Raw genomic sequence first — 17,065 nt, 5'->3', positions numbered from 1 at the left:
CCCGGTAGAGATCAGTCCTCCGGATATGATGAAGACCTCAGTGTTCTTTGGTTACTTGGCTGATTTACTTGGCTGTGTCTGGTCTTAGTTGCATCATGCAGGATCTTTTGTTGCCGTGCACGGGACTCTAGTTGTGGCATGCCAGTTCAGTACTCACAGTGCACCGGCTTAGTTGCTCTGAAGCTTGTGGAACCTGTTTCCCCAGCAGGATTGAACCCACCTCCCTGTATTGCAAGGCGAATTCTCAACCACTGGACCACCAGGAAGTCCCGAGACCTCAGTATTCTTGTTGCCAAGGTCACCATTATCTCCACTGAATGAGTCACATTTTGTGAGATCCCTGTGAAGAATTTCTAGGGCTGGGATCTGTGTCTGCCCACACAGACACTTATAAAAACCCAAATCTTGATCATCTATTTCCACATTTCAATCTAAGTTTGACCCGGGAGAGAAAATGCTCCGTAAGTTTCAAGCTTATCTAATAATAGAAAGACCTTAATATGATCATGAGAATCCCTACAATTTTAAAGTTTGTATTTAAATTCACAATTTAACTGGGTCTTGATTTTTTTTTTTCTCTCTTAAAAGCAAAAACACAAAACCTCTAAAGAGGCTTTCTTAGAACTACGAGAGTACTAACAAATCATATGTGTGTCTGAAATAAATGTGAATGAGTGCAAATAAGGAAGCTATTTCCATACATGGCACTGGGTCCCTTGCTTCTTCATTCAGAATGAAGTTGCAATTGGCCAGAATCAGTTACATTTCTATTTCATTCTGTCATGGGAGTAACTAATGTTCTGCATTCAATTTATAATTATTATTCTAAGCCACCATCATGAATTTCTTTTTGTTTTCATTTTTATCACTGTCACCATAACTATCTTTTAAAAAAATTTATTGGAGTATAGTTGACTGACAATGTTGACTTAGTATCAGGTGTGCAACACAGTGATTCAGTTATACAGATATCCACTCTTTTTTTTCTCATGCAGATTATCACAGAATGTTGAGCAGGGTTCCCTGTGCAGTAGGGCCTTGCTGGTGTTCTGTCTTATACATAGCAGTGTGTGTATGTGTTCACTCCAAGTTCTTGATTTATCCCCCCTCCGCCGTCTTTCCTCTTTGGTGGCCCTAAGTTTGTTCCTGATATCTGTAAGTCTGTTTCTGTTTTGTAAATAAGTTCATTTGTATATAAATTTATTTCTTAACTCTTTTTAATGAAGGAGTAACATTTTGGTCCTCATAGCTGTGTGTGCCCAAGTTGCACTCACTGGCCAATTCTGCCCCTGGCCTGTTCCTGACGGGGATTCCCACGTGTCAGAGACTTTAGTCTCCTGGGGAAATCACTCACCTTCTCCAGACCTCTTCTCAGAGGCAGACATTCGCTCCTCTGTTCCTCTCATTTTCTCTCCTGTGGTCCTCCAGGTCTTTTTGGCTGCATGTTGAAAGCTCAGAGGTCTGGCTCCCCCTGCTCCACACCGAGGCCCAGCCTGAGCTCTTACTGCCCTGAGGAGGAAGTCTCTCCCCGCCTCTGTCTACCTCCCCCGTCTCACCCTGTGGACACTCAGGGAGCAGAGGGCAGTCTGCAGTTTTGGAACCTGGTTCTTAGATCTGACTGGTTTTGTGTCCTAGCAGCCGGACTCCTGCCTAGAACCAAAGTACGAGTTGGGGGTCCTGCTGCTGCTGCTGCTGCTGCTAAGTCGCTTCAGTCGTGTCCGACTCTGCGCGACCCCATAGACGGAAGCCCACCAGGTCCTAGGTGTCTTCTTTCGTTGCCATTTGGGCCTGGATCCCGGTCCCGTAGCCCATGCATACTCAGATCTCCGAATGTCCTCTGACCATGAGGATGGACAACTGTGGCATCTCTGCTTTGGCTGCTCATTCTTTCTGAGTCTACTTCTGGTCATGCCTGAACTCACACTTCCTTTCAGGCAATGGACTTCTTTATTTGTGTACTTACTTACCCCTGTAACCAGCCTGTTTCTCCCACCCTGATTCCGGGTCCTGGCCCCTTCCCTGCTCTGTTCCATCCTCCTCCAGTTGCCCCTCCTGACTGGGCCTCAAGTTCTGATGTGGACAAGAGCTCAGTTAAAGGGATACTGAGGGGCTGGAACAACCAGGCCCAGAGAGTATGCCTTAATGGATTACTGTGTGAACTGCAGACTGAGATTGACGGGGGCCGGACCGTCTTCATCTTTGTAACCTGAGTTCTTTGTGCATTCACTGGATAAATTAATATTTATTTGAGAAGTGCGTATTCAAACAAATGAGCAAGCAAACCTGAGGGAGTTCCCAGGTAGAAGTCTCCCAAACGCTCTCCTTGGCCCTGCCCAGTTCAACGTTTTCATCAGTGGCTGCATGCTATGAAAACCCAGTAAATGGTACTATGGAGGATATGTTTATCAAATTGCAAATGACAGAATGTGAGAGATTATTAATACCATATTTCACCAACTCTAAGATGCACATCCTAACGTGTCTAAAATCGAATGTATCATACAGTCAGTTGCATGTCATAGTTTAATTGGCAATATTTCTTCTTTGTGGTAGTTTTTAAAAATAGTGCATCTTACAATTAAGAGTCTTATACTCCATGAAATGTGGTCTATTGGTTGATGTAATACAAATAAAAAATTATCAATAGGCTAGAACAAATAGGAGTGACTCGAACAGGATGGAATTTTGTAGTGATAAACAAAATAGTCCTGCACTTAAGTTCAAAAAATCAATTGCACAAGTATAAGATGAAGACAGCTTGGCTTCAATTCAGTTCCTGTCACAGCAGCGGGAGTAAGTTTGAGTAGACACTAACAAAGAGTCAATACCAGTGGCGCTCTGCAAAAAGCTAATGCAACTGTAAGCTGCATTAATAGAAATATAGTTTTCCCAAACAGGCAGTAATTTTCTTTGGTTAGATTGAATTTGAAATGTTTTATTGCCAGATTTTAAGAGGCACATTAGCACACTGGAGTGTCTGCTTTTATTGAAATTATGCTTTGGAGTTAAGACTTCAATCTACATTGAGAGATAACTTTCTTTCTTTTTTTTTTCTTTTTTTGAGAGATAACTTTCTAAGAAACAGTTCAAGTAAGTGTATTATTGAATTTATCATAAGAAAATTGTTGGGTGTGTTTTTCAGGAAGACTCAGAAAATTTTCTTTCATTTCCAGATACAGGCATAGCAGTGTTTCCTATTTTGCTCTTAAGGACATTAAATTGTACAACCACCCATATTTTCCGTTTTGCTTTGGTTGTCAGCAAGTTTAAAAGGCAAATTTAGGAACTACACAGGGCTAAGTTCAGAGAACCGAATGGCACATATCTGTGTACTTGGGTTGGTATTTCCTGCATTTATTTTCACTTCACTAATATCTCCATTGCTTTATAAACCTGCTGTTATTATTTATGGCTTGTAAACTTCAAGTCTCTTTTGGAATACATTGGTAATATGAATGAATAAACAAGAAAATAACTAAGTGGAAAATGGATGCATATTCAGAGGAGAGCAACTTGCAAGGCAAGTGATAAGGAAATCATTCCTGAGAGACAGGAGTGAAAAAATGGGAACTTGTTATAAAGGAAAAGACTTTTGGGGACTGGAGAGCAATCCTACCAATGTTTACAAATTGGAATACTCTTGTGTCAGAAAGCTATGGAATACATTCTATGCAACTCTAAGTAAAATCAGTGGAAGTTAGAGGGAGATATATCTGTTTTTTTATATAGAAGAATAATTTGCTAAAAAATAGGCCCAAAATTAGAACAGCTGCATTGTGAAGTAATGTGCTCCCTGTTTTTGGAAGTGCTCCAGTGGAGGCTGGAGGACCACCTGTCAAGGATGTGAAAGGTGGGATACCCAAAGAAGCTCCAAATACCACCTGCCGGTGAGTCAGCGTTTTGGCGCGATGCGGGGAGGGGAAGTCACCTGCCAAGGGACGGGTCTCAGCTGAGAACCTTGCCTTGTGGGCCAGGATTCAGGGAGGCCAGGGCCTGTGGGGAGAGAGGCCACCACCCAAGGAGGGTTGTGCCCCTGCCCCGTGGGGCTATTCTTCCCAGCACACTGAAAACAGCACAAAAGGAAATCTGGAGCACAAAGGTTAACACTGAGCCGCACGGGCCCCCGACTGGCCTTCCTGCTCCGCGCCGTCCTCTCTCACACGGTCTCAAGGGGGGCACAAGAATGTGGCACTCTTAGTTCCCCAGGGGTCTTTTCTCTTCCCTTCCCCGGTTCAAATTCCATTCTTCACTCCGATTGGCCCACAATTACCTCATTGTTCCTCTCTTGTTAGAAAATCACATCCGCCCCCCACCCCCCTCCTCTCCCAATCCCTCTTACTCCAGAACGGCAGAGAGTCTTTCCCTGGCTGTGTCTTCTTCCCCTCAAGTTCACAGCTCCCCACTGTCCGCGACCTGCTGTCCCAGGGCTCCCAGCCCGCTCTGTCCTGACTTCATTAGCCATGCAGATTTATGCAGCTCTTCTCCCCGTCCCCCACAGCTTCCCTGCTAAGCTAATATTCAACGTTTCCCTTCTCCCCGCTCTGCTTTCAGCAGACTATACTCCAAACTGCCTCAGACCCTCTCTCCCAGCTTGGTGGGGGCAGCCAGGGTGGGAACAGAGCTGGCTAGCGGAGGGGACAGGAAAGCCCCCCGGCCAGCTGCTGAGAGATGGAACTGGGAGGAGGAGGGGAGGCAGTAGCGAGTGCCACCGGCAGAGGCTGGAAATAGACCCGGCTGCCTCCTAGGTTCGCAGGATTAGGACCCCCTTCCTCCTTCTCCATTCCTGCCATCACTCCAAAATAGCCAAACTGCAAATCTCACAACCCTGTGTGGCTTCTCCTGTCAAAGCCACTCAGCATGTTTATCTTGATGTGCTTTTTTGACAGACACAAAGAGGAGGGGGAGGAGCGCTGCCTGTCTGTCCTCCTCCCTAACCCACCTCCCAGGGCAGCCGGGCCCAGCCAGCAGGATCTACGGCCTTGGGATGATTTACAGTCAGAGACCTCAGAAGGCTGGCCCCCAGCTAAGGCCATAAAATTGGTTTCCAGTGCTGTTTGATAGTTTATGGTGAAGGGTAGATGCTGCTTCCTGACCTGGGGCTTGTCCCTTCATTACAGAGCGCCCCTAGTTGCTGTTCTTCTCATAAGGTCCACAGAGGTCTGGAGTCCAGTCACAAATGGATCCTGTGCCCTGGGTCTTCACACACCCAGTCTTCATTCAACCAGGGCCTCACATGTCCAGGTCCTTGCATGCCTGAGTCCTTATGTGCCTGGCTGCTGGGCAGAAAGACAGAGGACAGGGTCACGGAGTACGCATGTAAAGCCCCAGTATCTCCTGTGTCATCAAGTTCTCCCTCCACTGGGCCATTTGCAACACACTTTTGTTCCATCTTTAAAAAAGAAAAAGACACATGGAAAGATGCTCTATATTGTTAGCCATGAGGGAAATGCCAATCAAAGCCACGATGATACATAACTTCACACCTACTATTGATAGAATGGCTATAATCAAAAGAATGAATTAAAAAGTGTTGGGGAGGATGTGGAGAAATTGGAACCCTCCCACACTTCTGGTGGGAATGTAAAATGGTACAGCCACTTTGGAAGCAGTCTGGGAGTTCCAAAAAAAGCTAAATGAAAAGTTACTTCATGACCCAGAAATTCCACTTCTAGGCATACATCCAAGTAAAATGAAAATGAATGTCCACGCAAAAACCTATACATGGATTTTGTAGCGGCATCCTTCATAATAGCCAAAAGGTGGAAACAACTCAAATGTCCATCACCTGATGAATGGATAAGTCAAATGTGATATATCCACACATGGAATATTATTTGGTAGTAAAAGAAATGAACTGCTGATACATGCTACAACATAGATGAGCCTTGGAAACTATGCTAAGTGAAAGAAGCCAGCCACAGAAGGCCCCATATTATATGATTCCACTTATAGCAATGTCCAAACAGACAAATCTATAGACATAAAGAAAATGAAGCTTAGTGGTTGCCAAGGGACGAAGGAGTTGGGAAAAATTGGGAGTGACTGCTAATAGGAATGGGGTTTCTCTTTTTGGGATCATGAGAATATTCTATAATTGATGATGGTAATGATTGCATAACTCTGTGAAAATACTAAAACCCACTGAATTTTGTACTTTATATGAGGGAATTGCATGATATGTTAATTATATCTCAATAAGGATATTATTTTTAAAGAAAAGAAAGAAAAAAGATCTTCTTTGAGCCCTCATTCCCCTTCATCCACTGCCTCATTCTTTGTTCTCCTTACGACCAAAACTTTTTGAAAGCGTTGGCTTTACCTACCATCTCTACTTTCTCACCTTTCCCCATCATGTATCATCATCATCATTGTTATTGTTATGATTGTTGTTACAAAATCGGTGTTATTCTTTTGGAGCCCGGGGTGCAAGGAGCTGAGTTATTCCTACTGCGCCGCCTGTGAGTATCATCCTCACTGCAGACAAGACCCCTTTGTGCTTTATTTTGTTCTTTACCCTTCGTTATTGATCTCAACTCTCCTTTCCCTCTCCACCACATGCACACACAAATTTGTTTTGCTTGAGTATCTGAATTTGCATTATTTTTAAAGACAATTTTACTGTGCAGTATTAAAAAACAGTACTGTACCATTCTCACTTAGAGACCATGAGCATGCTGATGAGAATGTAGTCCTGGAATCACATCTCTGCCACCTACTCACAAGGTGACTTTATGCAAGTTATGTAACCCTTAGTTTTTCCATACCATGTGTGTAAAAGGAGGACTTACTCAACAAAGATTCACAAATATTTACTGAGGGCCTGCATGTGCCAAGCATTGTTCCAAGTACAAAATCCTTGCCCTCATGAAGCTTATATCTATAATTGCTGTGAGGATGAAATAAATTAAATAATGAATTTAAATTAATAAACAATGATTCATAATTATCAATAATAAATAAAAATAATTCAATTATGTCCAACTCTTTGCACCCCTCTGGACTGTAGCCCACCAGATTCCTCTCTCCATGGGATTTTTCAGGCAAGAATGCTAGAGTGGGTTGCCATTTCCTCCTCCAGGTGATCATCCTGACTCAGGGATCAAACCAGAGTCTCCTGCGTCTCCTTTATTGCAGGCAGATTCTTTACCCACTGAGCCCTCAGGGAAGCCCAAATAATGAATTTAAATTAATAAACAATAGTTAATAAAGATTAATTAATAATTACATTTTTTAAATCATATTTTTAAATATCTGTGAACTATATGTATTGGGTTGGCCAAAAAGTTCGTGAAGATTTTTCCGTAACATCTTATGGAAAAATCTGAACAAAATTTTTGGCCAATGCAGTGTCTCTTTCTTCCTGACAACTGCTAGTGGTGTCCCATGGTTTGCATCCCCACCTTATGTTGTATGAGACTCAGAGACAAGGTTATTTAGAAGAGAACAGCAGTTTACATGCAAAGAGGTGTGAAGGAGTCAGCATCCAGAAGAACTGGTTTTTCAAACAAAAACCACGAGGGGTATCTAAATGGAAAGGTTGTTGTTTAGTCTCCAAGTCATGTCCGACTCTTTGCGACTCCTCTATCCATGGGCTTTCCCAGGCAAGAATACTGGAGTGGGTTGCCATGCCCTCCTCCTACAGAGTTACCAATGTTACCAAGCTCTCATATATCAGTTCACAGTGGGAAAAGAGCGTATATTCTTTTTATATGATTTTCCTGTCCAATGAAGAAGGTGACCATCAGCCTTCAGCCATCAGCATGGCTAAAGTCAGTGTAGAATTGTCTCCTCTAGTTCTATTCTCCAAAATAAATGAAAGGACAGATAAACCTGTCCTTTGCCATAGTTGTTGTTATCGTTATATACCATATCTCAGTATTGCTAGAACAAGTAGATTTTTTTAAAAAATAGAAAGGGCTCAGAATATAAGAAAAAACAGTATCAGCCAAATATCAGTTTATTTCAGTGTGCAAAATGCCCTGTCCCAAGATGGCAGGAAATGCACACACTCATAACTGCATGAGGACAAAGGAGGAGTTTTGCTTCCATGATTGCTTCAGAATTCTTACAAGGACAGTACTGTGATGTACAGTCTTGCACATGCCCTCATGGACCTATGCATGAGTCCTGTGCAAAATTACTCAGGAGTGGAAATGCTGAGACATAGAGTAAAAGATAGAGTAAGCAATATATTTAAATAGTACCCAAATATGGGTAAACTATCTAGTAATAAATTTAAAAGGAGCAATAGAGGTGGCAGACAAATGTTGCTGTCTTTTAGTCGCTAAGTTGTGTCCAACTCCTTTGTGACCCCATGGACTGTTGCCCGTCAGGCTCCCCTGTCTATGGGATTTCCAAGGAAAGAATACTGGAGTGGGTTGCTATTTCCTTCTCTAGGGGATCTTTTCAGCCCAGGGATCGAATCCAAGTTTCCTGCAATGGCAGGCAGGTTCTTTACCACTGGGCTGCCAGGGAAGCCAGTGGACAAATATACCAGAATATATTACATAAAATTAAATGGAATAATTGCTCCAATTAAAATAAACAAAGATTGTCAGATTTAATAAACTATTTTGACAGATTGCCTAAACCTAAGGCTATAGAAAGTGTAAATGGAAAAGATTAAAAAAAAAAAAAGTGCTACGTAAAAACTAACCAAAAAAAAAAAAAGGTTAGTGTTACTATGTTAAAATTACACAAAGTGAATGTTAAGGGAAAAAGCGTTACTAGCAGCAAAGAGATACTCTTTATAATGATAAAAAGAGTCAATCCACCAGGAAGATATAAAATTTTAAGTCTATATACAGCTACAAAATAGCCTCAAAATGTATAAAGTAAAAATTGACAAATGTAAGAAAAAAATAAACAAACATATAATGATAGTTGGAGATTTTAATATATCTTATCTCAGTATTGATAGAACAAGCAGATTTAAAAAAATAGAAAGGGCTCAGAATATATGAAAAAACAGTTTCAGCAAAACTGACCTAATTAACATATATAGAGCATAGCACACATCTGCAAATACACATTCTTTTTAATTGCACATAAAACATTTAAGAAAAATTGACCATATGTTTGGCCATAAGACAAGTCTCAACAAGTTTTGATGAACTGAAATCTTGCAAAAATTGTTCTCTAGTCAAAACAATTTAACTAAGTCAATAACAAAAATATAGCTAGAAGAACTCCCCCAAATGTTTAAAAATAAAGCAATTTGATTCTAAATAACCTGCAGATAAAAGATTAAATCACACTGAAAAATATAAAATAGTTAGAACTAAGATGAACAATGGTTCTATGAAGACCTACAAGATCTTCTAAAACTAACACCGGAAAAACATGTCCTTTTCATCATAGGGAACTGGAATGCAAAAGTAGGAAGTCAAGAGATACCTAGAATAACAGGCAAGTTTGTCCTCAGCGTGCAAAATAAAGCAGGACAAAAGCTAACAGAGTTTTGTCAACAGAATACACTGGTCATAGCCCAACACAAGAGACGACTAACGACTAACAACTAATGACTCTTCTAACAACACAAGCGACAACTCTACACACGAATATCACCAAATCAGTTCAATTCAGTTCAGTTGCTCAGTCATGTCCGTGACCCCAGGGACTGCAGCATGCCGGGCTTCCCTGTCCATCATCAACTCCCAGAGCTTACTCAAATTCATGTCCATTGAGTCGGTGATGCCATCCAACCATCTCATCCTCTGTTGTCCCATTCTCCTCCTGCCTTCAATCTTTCCCAGCATCAGAGTCTTTTCCAGTGAGTCAGCTCTTCGCATCAGGTAGCCAAAGTGTTGGAGCTTCAGCTTCAGCATCAGTCCTGCCAATGAATATTTAGCACTGATTTCCTTTAGAATTGACTGATTGGATCTCCTTGCAGTCCAAGGGACTCTCAAGAATCCACAGTTCAAAAGCATCAATTCTTCAACACTCAGCCTTCTTTATGATCCAACTCTCACATCCATACATGACTACTGGAAAAACCATAGCTTTGACTATACAGACCTTTGTTGGCAAAGTAATGTCTCTGCTTCTTAATACACTGTCTAGGTTTGTCATAGCTTTCCTTCCAAGGAGCAAGCATCTTTTAATTTTATTGCTGCAGTCACCATCTGCAGTGATTTTGGAGCCCAAGAAAATTAAGTCTGTTATTGTTTCCATTGTTTCCCCGTCTATTTGCCATGAAGTGATGGGGCTGGATGTTGTGATGTTAGTTTTTTGAACCTTGAGTTTTAAGCCAGATGAGTTTTAAGATGGTCAATACCGAAATAAAGAATACTATACATCAAAATTTGTAGGGTAATTCTTAGAAGGACATTTTCAATTCTTAATGCATATACAGAAAAGAGGAAAGGCCAATATTCATCCCAAGAAAGTAGAAAAAGATCAGCCAATTGAACTCAAGGAAAGTAAAACAAGTAAAATAATAAAGACCAGAAATCTACGGAATGTAGAACAAATATACAATAGAAATGGCCAATGAAATAAAAGGTCAGTCCTTTGAAAAGATTAATAATATTGTTAGACCACTGGCAAGATTGATTGTAAGAGAGAGAGAGGAGATACAAATAAACAATATCAGGAATAGAAAAGGAACATCACCTGTAGGGAGAGAATCGGGAAGAAATACTCTGACTTTACTCTCCTCTTTTTCCTGAATTCCTGTGAGAGAATCGAAAATAATTTAAAATAAATTATTAGACAATAAGAAATTATAAATAACTTTTTGCCAATAAATTTGAAATTTTTAGTCAAATAAACTCCTAGATTAATATAATCTACCAAAAGAAAGAAAACTTCTAAATCACAAATTATTACAAAAATTGAATCCATAATTGAAAATCTCTCAAAGAAAATTACAGGCTCAGATGACTTCCCCAGCAAATTTTACCAGCCACTTAAAGTGGGAAAATGTCAATATTATATAAATCCAAAGAACAGAAAACCAGGGAACATTCTCCAATTCATTTTGTGAGGCCCACATAATCTGGGTCCTAAAGTTGTTCAGCTAGGAGCTCATAACAAGGAAGAAAAATGTTAGGCTGATCCCACTTATGAACACAGATGTAAAAATCCCAAACAAAAAATTATAGCAAACTAAATCCAGCAATATATAAAAAGGATATCACATCATAATCAAGTTGGGTTTATTCAAGATTGAAAATTGGGTTAACACTCAAACATTAATAAATGTAATTAACAGAGAAAACAGGAAAAATCATATGATTATCTCATTTAATTAAATTCAGCATATGTTTGTAGTTTTTTTTTTTAAGCTCCTAGCAAACTAGGAATTAGCTGTAATTCCTTCAATGTAAAAAATATTTTAGAAATTAACTACAGTGCAACTAGAATGAGAATGCTTGCTATCTTAAGTTATTTATAGCACTGTACCTGAAAGCCTAGCGAGTATAACATAGCAATGAAAAAAATTGGAAAAGAAATTAAACTGCTATTATTCACAAGTGACACACTTGTATACAGAGAATTTTTTTTTAATTTAATATAAATTACTAGAATTTTTAGGGAAAATTAGCAAGATTGCTAACAAAAAACAATCTTTTGCTTATCTATATTTCAGCAGCAGAATTAGAATATGAAATTTAAAAAAATATAACAAAAAATATAAAAACTTTCTAGTTCTAAATCTAAAAATGACATGTAAGATTTACATAGGAAAAGCTATAAACATTTTTAAGAAAAATTAAATGCTTAAATAAATGGTGATGGACAGGGAGGCCTGGTGTGCTGCGGTTCATGGGGTCTTAAAGAGTCGGATGCAACTGAGTGACTGAACTGAACTGAAATGGAGTGGGTATACAATACTGATGAATAGGAAGACTTGATGCTGTAAAAATGTATATTTTCCCGAAATTGATCTATGAATTCAATTCAATCTCAGTGAAAATTCCAAGGGTATGTTGGGAATTTCTGGTGGAATTTGACAGACTCATTCTAGAATTTATATGGGAATGCAGTGGCCCAAGGATAACTCACACTCTCTTGAAGAAGAAAGGGTAAAGATTTTCTCTGCTTGAAATCAAGACTTACTGTGATGCTACGGCAGGCAATGCGTTGTGGTATTGCCGCAGTGATAGAAAAGAGAAGCCAGGAACAGACTCACGTGTATATGGAAATTTGCTATGACAAAGGTGGAAACTCCAGGTACGTCAATTCCGCATCTAAATGTGACATAGAAATAATCCAGAAATTTATAAAGAAGAATATCTTCATGGCCTCAAGTTGCGTGCCTTCATGAGTGCTAAGTCACTTCAATCATTCTGACTCTTTGCGACCCCATGGACTGTGGCTCATCAGCCTCCTCTGTCCATGGAATTCTCCAGGCAAGAATATTAGATTGGGTTGCCATGTCCTCCTCCAGGAGATCTTCCTGACCTGGGGATTCAACCTTTGTCTTCTGTGTCTCCTGCATTGCAGGTGGATTATTTACAAATGAGCCCCCAGGGAAGCTCAAATAAATATTTTTTAAGTTAGAACACAGAGAGAACTAACCAGGAAGATTTTGATAAATGAGACTACACTAAAATTAAGAATTTTTGTTTATTGAAAGACACCATTAGGGGACTTCCCTGGTGGCCCAGTGGTTAAAACTCCATGCTCCCATTGTAGAGGGCATGAGTTCTATCCCTGGTTGGGAAACTAAGATGTTGCATGCCACACAGCGTGGCAATAAAACAAAACAAACAAGCAAAAACTCATGCTACTGAATAGATTTCGTGAAATTCTTCAAAAAAAATAAAAAAGACCCCATTAAAAGGGCGAAAAAGAGCCACATAGTGATGTGATATTGTGATTTTATAAGAAATATTTATATATATATATATATTTTTTTTTTTTTCCTTCATCCCATTTCTGGCACAGAGCTCCTAAAACCCTTAGAATTTCCTAAGGGATGAGAACAACACTGGTGTCTTTTGTTATGATGATACGGCAGTTTCTGGAAAGCACCTAAGTATGAGGGCTGGAGCCACCATGAGATTCGAAGGTTGGAACTTTCAGTCCAAACCCCTGACCTCCTGAGAAGGGAGAAAGGCTAGCGGTCCAATCAGTTGCCGATGGCTAATGGTTTAATCAATTATGCCTATGTAATGAAGCCTCCATAAAAACCCAAGAGAATGGGGTTTGAATAGCTTGAGGGGGTTGGAGGTAAGCACATGGAAATTTGCAGAGTGGAGCAACCAGAGAGGACATGAAAGCTTTTTCCCCGTACCTTGCTGTATGTATCTCTTCCATTTGGCTGTTTCTGAGCTATTCCTTTAACAATTACTGGTGATAAAGTAAGCACAATGTTTCCTGAGCTCTGTAAGCCATTCTGGCAAATTAATTGAACACAAGAAGGGAATTGTGGAAAGCTCTGATTTATAGCCAGTTGGTCAGACATACCAGGTAATAAGCTGGGCTTGTGACTGGCATCTGAACTGGAGTTTTATGGGACTGAGCCTTGAACCTGTGGAATCTGATGCTATCACCAGTTAGACAGTGTCAGTATTGAGTTGAATTATGATACCCAGCTGGTGTTGGAGAACTGCTTGATGGAATTGAAACATACAGACATATACACATTGGCCTGGGTATAGAGTTGTTTACAGTGGTAAAAGATATCTGCAAGATAAGTAATTGACAAAGGGCATAAATTCAGAATATTTAAATGTCTACAAATCAACAAGAAAAATGTGCTAGGAAAAAGTACCAAAATCTTGAATAAGCACTCCCACCTCCATACACACACACAAAAGAAACTCAAATGGCTAAAACCATATGAAAAAGATGTTTGTACCAGATTAGATGTCTTCTGTTTGCTCCTCCACATTCATCAAATATCCATCCCTATGAGGAGTCCCATAAGAGTTCAGAAAAAGGATGAGAGTGAGGACAAGGTATTTATCCCTTGCTTTCCTCCCTGAGAGCAATTGCCTGAACCAGCTATATTCTTCAAAGGGCAGTGCTTCTTTGAAGGTGGCCTGCTCAATGGAACTCTGTCTCTACCTTTTTGACCTAACACAGAGTCAGACACGACTGAAGCAACTTAGCAGCAGCAGCAGCAGATTGTAACAGATTCACAGCTGCTAGCCTTGAGCTTCTGTATTATACACCTAGATTAAAGTACTCTATACACACACATACAAACACACACAGTTATCCTAAGTCAAGTATAGAGTATGCCATCTTCTTCCTGTTGGGGATGTTTTACACATTGCTCAATTTCATTGGTTACAAAGTGAATTGCAAATTAAAGCAATGACAAAATACCGCTTCATACCCACCAGAATATCTAAAGTAAGAAGACTGACAAAACCAAGTGCTGATAACAGTGTGGAAAATCAAGGACTTTCTTATAGAATTTGTAAAGTTTAAGTTGGTATAATCATTTTGGAAAACAGATTGATTTTGTCTAACAAAGTTGAACACAAACCCAGCAATTTAATTCCTAAAGACATATCCTAGAGCATAGTTTTCAAACTTCACTCTGCCATTAGCACATCTGGGAAGGTTTGTTAAAACTGATTACTGGAGCCCTCTCCCAACATTTTTTATTTAATAGGTCTGGAGGGGAAGTCAAGATTGTGCATTTCTAACAAGCTCCCAAGTGATCTGATGCTGAGACCATACTTTGAGAACAACTTCCCTAGAAAAATTCTTGCATGTGTGCAACAGAAAACATGAGCAAGAAATTCCATTGCACCTAAGATTTAATAACAACAACAACAAAAAAAAATGGAAATAACCCAAATGCCCATCAACTGTGCATGCTAAGTCACTTCAGTTGTGTCCAACTTTTTGCAACCCTGTGAACTGTAGCCCACCAGGCTCCTTTGTCCATGGGACGCTCCTCTGTCCATGGAATTCTCCAAGCAAGAATACTGGAATGGGTTGCCACGCCCTACTCCAGGGGATCTTCCCGACCCAGGGATCAAATCGGCGTCTGTTATGTCTCCTGCATTGGCACGCGGGTTCTTTACCATTAGCGCCACCTGGGAAGCCCCTCCCTTCAACTGTAAATTGGACAAATAAACTGTGGTATTGTCATCAGCAAAGCCCGTTAGCAATTCCTGGGAAATAAAAATAGAATCTTGGTAATAAAGTCTAACATTTTTTGTTCTCTTTCTTTTCCTTTTCACTTGCTCCTAGGGTGCCACATGCATAGGCTCTATACTGAGCACTTCAGACTGTTTCTAATGCTGAATGGCCACACCCAGTATTTCAGCTAAGTGGACCGTGTGCAGAGATGCTGTAACTGGCACTGTGATCTGGAGCACCATGAACAGTACAGCTGCAACTGCTGTGCAAGACCTCCACACCCCACACGACTGGCAAGAACCCTAGAAAGCTGCCCTGCCCGTGGCCTAGCAGGTAGAGCATGTACTCTAGAGTGTGAACTCACACCTTTCCATTCTTTGATCAAAAATAAAACTTTCCTTTGCTTTTGAAATGAACTCAGCCTCATTCTGTTGACTCAAATTACACTGGGCAGGAGGACCCCTGTTGGGGCCCAACTCTGAAGTGTCAGTAACAAATTTTGGCAACCCAGATAAGATGGACCATGGCCTTTAACTCATACCTTTCCACCAGGCTATGGGCTCACTCTGGCTCTAGTGGAAGGACAGCAAAGGCTTTGGGAAGTTCACATGGTGTGACTGACTTTGGTCTTTAAGTACACTCTGACAGGGTAGAACAGTAGTAGCTTTTGATCAAATACAGAGCAGCTCTACCCAGTAACCTGATACCCAGGTGTGGCGCACACACAGCATAGCCTCCAGAGTAACCTGGACTGCACCCCCTTGAGAGGATCATACTGTGGCATTACAGGGGACGGAAGACTGAAACTCACATGTATCTGTCCAGTACCTCTGGCTGGTCTTCCCTGAGTTCTGGATGCCCAGGAACAGTGGGGACCTGTGGATGAGCGGGAGCCTGTCAGTCTTGCTGCTTCTCTCCAGTGGTACAGCCCTCTTGATGCCTGTACAGGGCAGTAGCAGCTGCACCAGGGCTTTTTGCCTTCCTTGCTGATGCCCAAGGGTCAACAGTAGTATTCTCCATTGTTACTTTTGTTTTGGTGAAGAAAAGTGGCCAGCCCCATGAACCAAGAGGTGAGATCAGGAAAAGGCCCAGGTAATGAAGATTGCCTGACAAATCAGAATGAGGAAACGATCTGAAATCAGGAAAAGGCACGGGGGACTCCCAAGTGAAAAAGGGTCCCAGGGTAGGTTGAAACCAGTGACTTGACTTCTTTGGGTCAACAATTGTTTCTCACAAGAACAGGAACCCCATTATTGGTCAGCCCTGTGAGCTGCTGGCAAAAACAGGAAACAGTCACCCCCTGACCTCCCCTTCCCCCTCTGTTTGTGAGGCAAACCTTGGGTGATTCTTTATCAGCTGAGATTCTGGGGTAGAGAATTTCCTGGTATAAGCACAGAATACCAGTTGCCGTAGTGATCTGGTACCTAAAATACTCTGTAGGAATTCCCTGTGCTTTTAGCTCTCACCCAGGCGAAAGTCTGAAAACTCCTTTTTTTCTGCTCACCCATTCCCGCTCCCCCTCAGGCAGCTGTACCAGTCTCTAGCGGACCCAATTGGTTAGGAGCTTAGCATGACGGTTGCTCTGGCTGGGCAGTGGTCTTATGTATCATCAGTGGGCTATTCTGACTAAGAAGGGACTGACTATCTCAAGCATGGGCCATTACACATTCAAGGCAGACCCTCAGTTATACCAGAGTCCATGCATTTGGACACCTCCCATTTTGGCCTCAAAATTCTCCAAGCCAGGCTTCAGCAATATGTGATCCGTGAACTTCCTGATGTTCAAGCTGGTTTTAGAAAAGGCAGAGGAACCAGAGATCAAATTGCCAACATCTGCTGGATCATCAAAAAAGCAAGGAGTTTCAGAAAAACATCTATTTCAGCTTTATTGACTATGCCAAAGCCTTTGACTGTGTGGATCACAATAAACTGTGGAAAATTCTGAAGGAGATAGGAATACCAGACCACCTGACCTGCCTCTTGAGAAATCTGTATGCAGGTCAGGAAGCAACAG

The 17,065-nt window shown here is 41.1% G+C and overlaps 1 long non-coding RNA gene across 1 annotated transcript; it reads left to right on the top strand.

Annotated features, from left to right (window-relative positions):
- Positions 1-329: 329 nt before the first annotated feature.
- Positions 330-15,463, top strand: LOC133243274 (uncharacterized). Its single transcript, XR_009735034.1, has 3 exons — positions 330-461; positions 3,807-3,887; positions 15,163-15,463. It is a non-coding gene; the product is annotated as an uncharacterized LOC133243274 (long non-coding RNA).
- Positions 15,464-17,065: the final 1,602 nt, after the last annotated feature.

Source organism: Bos javanicus, chromosome 3 (assembly GCF_032452875.1).
Source record: "Bos javanicus breed banteng chromosome 3, ARS-OSU_banteng_1.0, whole genome shotgun sequence".
Lineage (NCBI taxonomy): Eukaryota > Metazoa > Chordata > Mammalia > Artiodactyla > Bovidae > Bos > Bos javanicus.
The sequence above is the reverse complement of the archived record's forward strand: the minus strand, read 5'-3'. Positions and strand labels throughout refer to the sequence as shown.